Source organism: Bos indicus x Bos taurus, chromosome 6 (assembly GCF_003369695.1).
Source record: "Bos indicus x Bos taurus breed Angus x Brahman F1 hybrid chromosome 6, Bos_hybrid_MaternalHap_v2.0, whole genome shotgun sequence".
In the NCBI taxonomy this organism is placed as follows: Eukaryota; Metazoa; Chordata; class Mammalia; order Artiodactyla; family Bovidae; genus Bos; species Bos indicus x Bos taurus.
The window spans coordinates 89,160,791-89,171,874 of record NC_040081.1 but is presented as its reverse complement, the minus strand read 5'-3'; positions in this window follow the sequence as shown (position 1 = coordinate 89,171,874).

Genomic DNA, 11,084 nt, shown 5'->3' with positions numbered 1-11,084 from the left:
TATAATGGATGGCTATTCACTGGCACCTCATTTTATATTTGTGCATATAAGTGTGCTGGAGGATGCTTTATGCTGGAGACATTTTAAAGGAAATAATAAAGTAGAAAGGCTAATTTATTTGTCTTGTTACCTAAGGGGTTGGGATTTTGTGGCAGGAAGCTGTTCCTTCCCCTTTGAAAATGATAGGTTTTTGCTGTGAGTAGTTACATAGTAAATCCCATCATGTCCCTCCCTGACTAAATTGCTCCAATGACTTCCCACTGTCCTCAGACTATAAGTACAGACTCTTTATGATCCCCTAAGCCTCCATAATATGGTCCTTGCCTACACTTACCTCTCATTTCCTTCTGGTCACTCTGCTCCAGGAATAGTGACATTTGGTTCTGGCTGACTCGATGGACGTGAGTCTGGGTGAACTCCGGGGGTTGGTGATGGACAGGGAGGCCTGGCGTGCTGCGATTCATGGGGTCGCAAAGAGTCAGACACGACTGAGCGACTGAACTGAACTGTTTATAATTTTATCTACACATTAAAAAAAATTGGTTACACAAAGTTGACTCCCACTTAAATTGTACTTGCTGTTTGCTTTGCTTGGGGTATTTGAGTCCCCTTGTCATGAAAGCATTTGCTCCAATGTCATTTCCTCAGAAAGGTCTTCCTTATATATCTAGTCAAAAATACTCGCCTAGACAATCAATCACTCGTCTAGTTGTTCTATTCTTTATATAGCTCTTGGATAACCAGACAATTTTGACTGCTGTTTATCATTTATTTTGTTTCTCACATCATTTCTATTAAGCCAGCATGCCTGTCTTCTGTTTGTTATTGTAGATCTCAGTCTTGCACTTAGTAGGAGCTCATTAGGTATTTGATGAATGAATGAATTGTCCTCCTCATCACACTACTGCTGGACAAAAACACCACTTTGAATGTATAGCAATTGGTTCAGAGGCCACGCCAAAGTATAATGTCACTTTTGGACACAGATGTAAGTGAGGATACATTTCCTAACAAGCTTGTTGTCAGCTAAAAAAAAGGAATAGAGCACATTAACCAACAGGACTTGACAAAGTTGTGAACAATCACTGTAATCCAAAGAATTCATGAGATTTCAATGGTTAATAGAGTTCAGGAGCTGGAAAGAATTTCCATGGATCAAAGCAATACTCATTCAACATTTCTTGTTTTATCAAATTGGGAATCACAATATTGTACCTATATAATATTGTAAATCAACTACTGTGGAGATATTTGTGCTGGGGCCAAAATGGACCTGTGGCATACACCTCATTTGACATTCTTTTGTCCATATCTGGACCATTCCACACTAGTAGGAGTCAGATGGATTCGTAAGCTAAGTCCCGGAATCCAGTACAGACATCAGAGATCCTGAGGCACAGTCTAAATGAATTTGTGTTCCTGAAATGCAGGTGCATGAAAAACAGCATAAGAGACTAGCATTTTAACAAAAGTTAGCCATGAAAACAAAATTTATGCTGGAAAAGTGAAGAGGTACAAATGAGTTAAAGATATGTAGACAAATATATCGGAGAAGGCAATGGCACCCTAATCCAGTATTTTGCCTAGAAAATCCCATGGACGGAGGAGCCTGGTAGGCTGCAGTCCATGGGGTCGCTAGAGTCGGACACGACTGAGCGACTTCACTTTCACTTTTCACTTTCATGCATTGGAGAAGGAAATGGCAACCCACTCCAGTGTTCTTGCATGGAGAATCCCAGGGACGGGAAGCCTGGTTGGCTGCCATCTGTGGGGTTGTACAGAGTCGGACACGACTGAAGCGACGCAGCAGCAGCAGCAGACAAATATATATTTAATATAATTTAATAATTATCTTTGTTGTTGTTCAGTAGCTAAGTCATGTTTGACTTTTTGTGTCCCCATGAACTGTAGCAGGTCAGGCTTCTCTGTCCTTCACTATCTCCCAGTTTACTGAAGCTCAAGTCCATTGAAACAGTGATGCCATCTGACCATCTCATCCTCTATCATCCTCTTATCCTCCCATCCTCCATCTGTCCCAGCATCAGAGTCTTTTCCAATGAGTCAGTTCTTCCCATTAAGTGGCCAAAGTATTGGAGCTTCAGCTTCAGCATCAGTCCTTCCAATGAATAGGACTGACTGTTTTGATTTCCTTGCAGTCCAAGGGACTCTCAAGGATCTTGCTCCCTGGAAGAAAAGCTTTGACAAACAGACAACATATTTTTAAAAAGCAGAAACTTCACTTTGCTGTCAAAGTTCCATATAGCCAAAGCTATGTTTTTTCTGGTAGTCATGTTTGGATATATATACTTACATACAAAGGAGATCTAAAAGAAGAAAATATTTAATTACTTCCTTCCAGGCTTCATGCCCTAAACCTGAAGCTACATGAACCTACACAGGGGCTGCCCCAACTCTTAGAGGAGGTCCAACTTCTAGTCTTAGTTTTCACTTTGCCAAATATTAAATTCTTTGGGATATAGGAGAGAAGGAATATCACGACTGCTGTGTCTTGGTCCATTTTGTCCAGAACATCAAGTTTCCTTGCAGAAGAAATAGTGAAAATGAAATGCCCAAGTGTACTTGTATCACAAAGATGCAGGCTTTGCATGCCTCCACTCAAGACACTGAGATGCACAACAAGCAATCCTAAAGCTGGAGCTCAGTTTCAAGCAACATTCAACCCTTTTACCTTTGAAATAGTCCATCTTTCCAACCTTTTTTCACTAGGGTAAAGTAGGGAGTGAAAAGTCAAGTCATGTCTCCAAAGATACGATGCCATTTCCCCAAAAGCCGGTCATAAGAGGTAGACAAAATATAAGTTCTGAGAATTGATCATGTCTTCTGGCTTATTATTCCCAAATAAGAGCACACTTGGTCTCTGACATCTGCCTAATGCCTTTGTTTTTAACAGACAATGCTTGTAATCCAGGCTAAAGGCTGTAAAGTCGGTTTCCATGCCAGTCTCTTTTGAATTTATTGAGGTATAGCTGATACAGAGATGGGTAGATAGCATCATCGACTCAATGGACATGAATTTGAGCAAACTCCGGGAGATAGTGAAAGACAGGGAAGCCTGGCGTGCTGAAGTCCATGCTGTTGCAGAGTTGGACACAGCCTAGCAACTGAACAGCAATAGTTGATTTACAATATTATGTAAATTTCAGATGTACTTATATGAAAGAAAGTGAGGGTGTTAGTTGCTTGTTAGTAGTGTCTGACTCTTTGCAACCCCATGGACTGTCAGCCCTTCAGGCTCCTCTGTCCATGGAATTCTCCAAGCATGAATACTGGAGTGGGTTGCCATTTCCTTCTCCACAGAATCTTCCCAACCCAGGCATCAAACCCAAGTCACCTGTATTGCAGCAAATTCTTTACCATCTGAGCCACCAGGGAAACCCATATAAATTTACATAAGATGACTATTCAAAAGTATCAGTTTTTTGGTACTCAGCCAACTTACACATCCATACAAAACTTTGGGAAAAACCACAGCTTTGGCTATATGGACCTTTGTCAACAAAGTGAACTCTTTGGTTTTTAATATGCTGTCTAGGTTTGTCATAGCTTTTCTCCCAAGGGGCAATATTCTTGAGAGTCCCTTGGACTGAAAGGAGATAAACCAGTCAATCCTAAAAGAAATCAACCCCAAATATGCGTTTGAAGGAGTAATGTTGAAGCTGAAGCTCCACTACTTTGGTCACGTGATGGGAAGAGCCGACTCGTTGGAAAAGACCTGATTCTGAGAAAGACTGAGGGTAGGAGAAGGGAGTGACAGAGGATGAGATGGTTGGATGGCATCACTAAGTCAATGGACATGAGTTTGAGCAAACTCAGGGAGATAGTAAAGGACAGGGAAGCCTGGTATGCTACAGTTCATGGAGTTGCAAAGAGTTAGACACGACTTTGCTACTGGACAACAGCAAAGATAATTATTAAATATATATTTGTCTACATATCTTTAACTCATTTGTACCTCTTCACTTTTCCAGCATAAATTTTGTTTTCATGGCTAACTTTTGTTAAATCCAGTCTCTTATGCTGTCTTTCATGCACCTGCATTTCAGGAACACAGGTTCATTTAGACTGTGCCTCAGGATCTCTGATGTCTATACTGGATTCCAGGACTTAGCTTCCGAATCCAGCTAACTCCTGCTAATATGGAATGGCCCAGGTATGGACAAAAGAATGTCAAATGTGAGGTATGCCACAGGTCCATTTTGGCCCCAACCTAAATAGATCCAGTTATGGATGCCAGAATGGAAAAGACGACACAGTATGGATACATCTGGGTCAAAAGGGGTGATTTAAATTCAACTTTAAACTCAGAGGACTATTCAAGGGAGTACCTGAATAGGGCTCCCTTGTCCTAAAGGAAGCAAGCATGATTCAATAAGTTCCATTTCATTAGGAAAAAAGTCCACATTAGGACCTGATCCCTTTAGTTATCTTAGGATCAATCCCTTCTTAAATTCCCCTCCTTAGGAGAAGGGGCTGAGGAGCTAAGTCCTATAAATCTGCCACAGTTTTAAATTCTATCCTCTCTGCCAAGGATTGGAGGGTAAGAGAAGTAGAGCTTGTGAAATGGAATTAAGATAAAGTCATTGACCTCTGTGCTATGTCTCATAGCATGAAAAAGGCACAAAAAGCTTGTTGTCATCCTTAGTATATATGAGTTGTTAGAAGTCCACTCAATGAGAACAGAATTTTTCTAAAAAAAACTTTTTATTTTATATTAGAGTATAGCCTATTAACAATGTTGTGACAGTTTCAGGTGGACAGTAAAGGGACACAGCCAGACACACACATGTATTCGTTCTCCCTCAAACTCCCCTCCCATCCAGGCTGCCACATAACTTTGAGCAGGGTTCCATGTGGTATACAGTAGGTCCTTGTTGGTTATCCATTTTAAATGAAGCAGTGAGGAGATCAAGAACTTTGGTTTATTCTCTGTTGTCTAGAAAAGTACCTGGTAAAAGAGCAAAGAATATTTATTGAAAAGTTGAATCAATGCATTGGTGAAGACCTTAATTCTGTCATGCTTGTCAGAGTCTCAGAGTTCATTTGATCCTGATAAAAATGTCCCTGGCATCAGGTGTCGGGGCAGATCAGAAAGGGAAAACCCATTCTAATGATCTCAGATCCATGTGATGCTCATTATTTTCATTTACAAATGCATAGCAATGTGAGAAACAGAAAGTGTGACCCTATATAGGTGCAAATACTTGTCAGTTGGCCAACAGGTCCACTAGAACAGGTAAACAGATAACCCACCAGATAAGGCTTCTGTGATTGCAACATCCAAGAAAATCATTTACCAGATGGAGGAGTCGAGCTTTCTCTTGCACGCAACAGGTAGGTGAGTGCAGAGAACAAAGAACATACTCCAGGATTTTTGTTGCATTTCAAGTATCACATGCAGGGCAATCACAAGTTAATCAGGATGAGATGGGGTCAGTTTCACTGCCCCCCACACCCACACTGTGAAGCATTCCATTGTGTTCTTGTCAGGATCCATGAGTCCAATCACCTTTGGCTTGACTCTGAATAACCCCACTCTCAACTCAGGAGGGCTGAAGGGGACAAAAATCACACGTAGGTAACATTAATTTCCAGTGGGAAATAGCTCCTCTTCTACGTGGTTTTGCACAGGTATGAACTAAGCCAACAGGTGATCCTAGAGAAAGCACTGCAAGTATTCTTCTAGACACTTGGTTGAAACTGATGCTCTACTTTCCCAATGAATTGTTAAAAAGAAGCTAAACTTCATGCTGGGAATCTAATAACTTTAAAGATGGAGGAGACTATGTAGATTAACCTAGAAGGGAAGGCAATAGAAAAAGTGTTCTTATTTTCATCCATGACTCTCTTGCTTTGTGCCAATTTCTAGATGTATATACAGAATATGATCCCAGCAACCAAACAGGCATCAAAGCATCTCTAGTCTTCAGTGGGCATTCAGTCTTAAGAACAGACAAGTGAGTGTCACAAAAGAGAAGAAATTGAGAATTGCTGGTTTCATTCAAAGTTTTAAACTATCCTCTCCTCTTGAATGAACTTTGCATTTAGTTTTTATTTAGTTTTTCTTCATAATCATTAATAAATCCCCTGCTTACATCTTCCGAACTCTCAGCACCTTACTTTAGTTGATAATATTCAGTATTTCCTTTGGTGCTGTGAGGGAATTTGTTGGGGGAATAAACATAAATGTCCATGCCTAATAATTACCCAATTATTATTATGTGCCAGGCTTACAATAACTCCATGAGGCAGGTTCTATATTAACCTGAGATTTGGAATAAATATTAAAGTAATGTAGAGTTTTGATCACTTCAAAAAGTTTCTTTAACTGAAAATTGAACCTTAAGCTAAGAACTAAAATTGTAAATCTTTAAGAAATCATACTTGAAAATTTTCATAACTTTGAGTAGGCAAATATTTTTCAGATAGGCCAAAAAAAAAAAATCTCATTTTTGAAAGATGTTGCTAAGAAACTAAAAAGGCAAACCACAGATTTGGAGAAAATACTTGCAAAATTATATCAATAAATAATTCTTACCACAAAGTAAGAAAATGATAACTTGATTTTAACTTTAACAGACATTTCCTTAAAAAAGATACATGAACTGCATAAAAATACATATAAAGATGTTCAACATCGTTTGCCATCAAGGAAATGCAAATGAAAACTGTGAAAGGATACACCTCACACACAGGAGAATGGCTAAAATCCAAAAAAGTAACAAAGCCAAGTGGTGGTAAGGATGTGGAGCAATTATAACTCATATAGTGATATGGGAATGCATAATACAATCATTTTAGAAAGCAGTTTGGCAATTTCTTAATAAACATACATTTACCATATGATCCACCATTCCCAATCTTAGAAAATTTCCAAAGGACAATGAAAGCATATGTCAATAAAAGATATATATTTTATTCATAAATTAGCTCTTGAAGTAATTGTCCCAAACCAAAAAAATCCCAAGTCAAAAGGGTAATGGATAAGCGAATTGTATTATTATATCTATACTATGAAATTATAACAGCGGGAAAAAAAAGAGAGACTCCTACACAAGCAACAACATAAGCGAAATCTCAAATCATTATACTGATTGAAAGAAACCAGGTATAGGAAATGCATATGTCTAATTGTATTTATTTGAAATTCTAGGAAGACAAAACAATAGTGACAGGAAGCAGATCAATGATTGGCAGGGACTGGGAGTAGGTGGAGAATTGGAGGGTAGTGAAATATTCTGTTTCTTCACTATGGTGGTCATTATGATTTCAGGTGGCCGTGGCCTGCAACGCCCTGGAGCGGGCTTGGGTTCCTAGCCAGAGATTGAGGCCAAGTCTCAGCAGCCGCAGATCCTAGGGCTAGACCAGTGACAAGGGCCTTGGCTCTTAGGCTTTGCAGAAAAGAATTCCCACAAAGATGCAAAGTAGTAAAGCAAGTAAAGTATTTATTAGGAGGAAAAAGAGTACGGTACGTGTGGATAGACACATGGGCAGCCTCAAAGGGAGAGTCCCTGAGTCATAGCCCAGTTTAAATCACTTACGTGGGGCATTTCTTATGGGTTTCCTTTGGTCAATAATTTTGATTTTCCTGGTTCACAGTCCGTGTTTGTGTATCTCAGCATACTCCCGTATGTACACACACATGTCTTAGCCAAGATGGATTCTACTGCAGAGATGTATGGGTAGAGCATCCCTAAGTATCATTCCCCCTTGACCTCCAAGGAGTCTTTCTGTGTATGTGTGGTCTGGGAAGTCTCTTGCCTTTGAAAATGAGAAATTATGTGGTCTTGGCAGGTCCCAGCCTCCTCTCTTAATTGTCCTGCCATTTTCATCCTAGAATTTCAGGCCACAGGAAATGAATCTCCTGTTGTTTTACCCTGGAGGGGCTCGTTTACCTCATGCCTCAGTGTATACATTTGTCAAAACTCTCTGAACTCTGTACTTAAAGTAGGAACATTTTATTATATATAAATTTAGATTCAATAAATCTGATGAGAAAAATCTAAGTGCCAGGATTATATAAAAAGATATTAAAAAGTTGCTTTCCTTCTCCTATCCTTATGTGCATTACACTGACCCCATGATTTTGTCATCAGGAATAGGTTTTTTACAAGCTGACATCATGGAGACCACAGATACTGCCCAGAATTGTGCTGTCTGATACAGGAGCCACCAAACACATGCAGATATTTGTATTTAAATTAATTTAAATTAAATTTTGATTAAATTAAAATTCAGTTTCTCAGTCACCCTAACCACACTTCAAGAGCGAAACAGCCACATGTGACCAATGGTTATTGTGTAGGGCAGTGTGGTTTTATAAAGTACATTTCCATTGTCACAGAAATTGGACAGTGCAGACCTAGAATACATTTCTGAATAAATTTTGTAAGCAAATAGCAAATGCAGGAATCTGAAAGCCTTTTGGTTTTCAAAAGTCAAGCTTTGTTGAAAGAGAAAGAGTCTGCCTTTCCCCCACCCCCACAGAGGGTGTTCAAGTAGTTAAGAGTGAGTGGTGAGCTTAAAGTCACACTGTATAGGGCTGGGTGTGTAGATTATAAGAATGGGTCATGGTGGGTGTCACTACTTTCAAAGAAGGACTCAGCTTACGAGGGCAGGGACTTGTCAAGATCAACAGATACCCAGAAGTTATCAACAAATACTGAGAAAGTCAGGTAGACCAGGCAACCTTCTCAGAAAGCCAGGGCAATATCCAAGCCCCTTAAGTTTAGATCACCTTAGAATGAAGAAAGGAGGGAAACTTCAGGGGAGTAAAAGGTCCTAGAATTTGATTTGGGAGGAAGTTACTTAAAGAAGACATGGACTTTAAATGGAGATGCTCAAGTTATCACGAATTAGCAAGACAAAGTTGTTGACCACCAATAGAAATAGGCCTTGTAATTTAACATGTATTCTAGTAGAGGAAAATTTTTAAAAATACTGTTGTAGCTTATAAAATTCATCTAACTTTATCAAAGCAGAAGTTTTCATGCATTTCCTAACACTCAAAATAAGAAATATATTTCCTATCTTTACCTTGTATACATTCATACATACGTAATTGAAACCAAAATTTACCCTAATTACTTGCAGTGTGATATATTTTCTATCATAATCTATTTTATTTCACTTGAAAAAAAGATGTTGGTCAAGAGTCAATAAATTAGTCTCATGATCCATTAAACTGCATCTCATGATCCAGTTATAAATACAGTGAAATAAATTTTAATTTGGAAAGGTGAGTGAGAATGAGTTAGCACAAACGGTATTAAGTAAGATTTATGCTATGTCATTTATGTAATCATGTCATTTTTGCAAGATGAGAGTCACAGGGTTTTGGTAAGTAGATCAGTAAAAAGAATGATGCAATTGTTTCTCAATCTTTACAATTTCTAATCTAGAAGAAGAAAGTTCAAAGAGTAGAGAGTGGAGATGACAGATGGTTTATTGCTTTCTATGAAACTAGTTATTTATAGATGACAAGAAGCAGCTGATAGGGGGAAAATACACCATTACATTTGCAGTATTTTTTGAGATAAATAATATTTACTGAGGATTTTCCAGAATATGCATAATTTTTATTTATCTCGATCTCAAAAGTGGTTCAGTGGTCATGTTAGAGATTGTTCTCTTTTTTAAAATTGAGTTTTGTTGGAGTATAGTTGCTTTATAATGTTGTGTTAGTTTCTACTGTACAGCCAAATAAATCAGCCATCAGTTCAGTTCAGTTCAGTCGCTCAGTCGTGTCCGACTCTTTGCCACCCCATGAACTGCAACACGCCAGGCCTCCCTGTTCATCACTAACTCCTAGAGTCCACCCAAAACCATGTTGTTTTTTAGGGTTTCTGGAACCATCCATACCAGAAATCATCAGGATTTGTTGAAAAGTAAAAAATTCTCACCTTGATCCTTCAGACTAAGTCTTCTTCTTTTTTTTTTTTAGCATTTTATTTATTTTTTTTAATTTTATTTTATTTTTAAACTTTACAAATTGTATTAGTTTTGCCAAATATCAAAATGAATCCACCACAGGTATACATGTGTTCCCCATCCTGAACCTTCCTCCCTCCTCCCTCCCCTACCCTCCCTCTGGGTCATCCCAGTGCACCAGCCCCAAGCATCCAGTATCGTGCATTGAACCTGGACTGGCAACTCATTTCATACATGATATTATACATGTTTCAATGCCATTCTCCCAAATCTTCCCACCCTCTCCCTCTCCCACAGAGTCCATAAGACTGTTCTATATATCAGTGTCTCTTTTGCTGTGTCGTACACAGGGTTATTGTTAGCATCTTTCTAAATTCCATATATATGCATTAGTATACTGTATTGGTGTTTTTCTTTCTGGCTTACTTCACTCTGTATAATAGGCTCCAGTTTCATCCACCTCATTAGATCTGATTCAAATGTATTCTTTTTAATGGCTGAGTAATACTCCATTGTGTATATGTACCACAGCTTTCTTATCCGTTCATCTGCTGATGGGCATCTAGGTTGCTTCCATGTCCTGGCTATTATAAATAGTGCTGTGATGAACATTGGGGTACACGTGTCTCTTTCCCTTCTGGTTTCCTCAGTGTGTATGCCCAGCAGTGGGATTGCTGGATCATAAGGCAGTTCTATTTCCAGTTTTTTAAGGAATCTCCACACTGTTCTCCATAGTGGCTGTACTAGTTTGCATTCCCACCAACAGTGTAAGAGGGTTCCCTTTTCTCCACACCCTCTCCAGCGTTTATTGCTTGTAGACTTTTGGATTGCAGCCATTCTGACTGGTGTGAAATGGTACCTCATAGTGGTTTTGATTTGCATTTCTCTGATAATGAGTGATGTTGAGCATCTTTTCATGTGTTTGTTAGCCATCTGTATGTCTTCTTTGGAGAAATGTCTATTTAGTTCTTTGGCCCATTTTTTGATTCGGTCATTTATTTTTCTGGAGTTGAGCTGTAGGAGTTGCTTGTATATTTTTGAGATTAGTTGTTTGTCCATTGCTTCATTTGCTATTATTTTCTCCCATTCTGAAGGCTGCCTTTTCACATTGCTAATAGTTCCCTTTGATGTGCAGA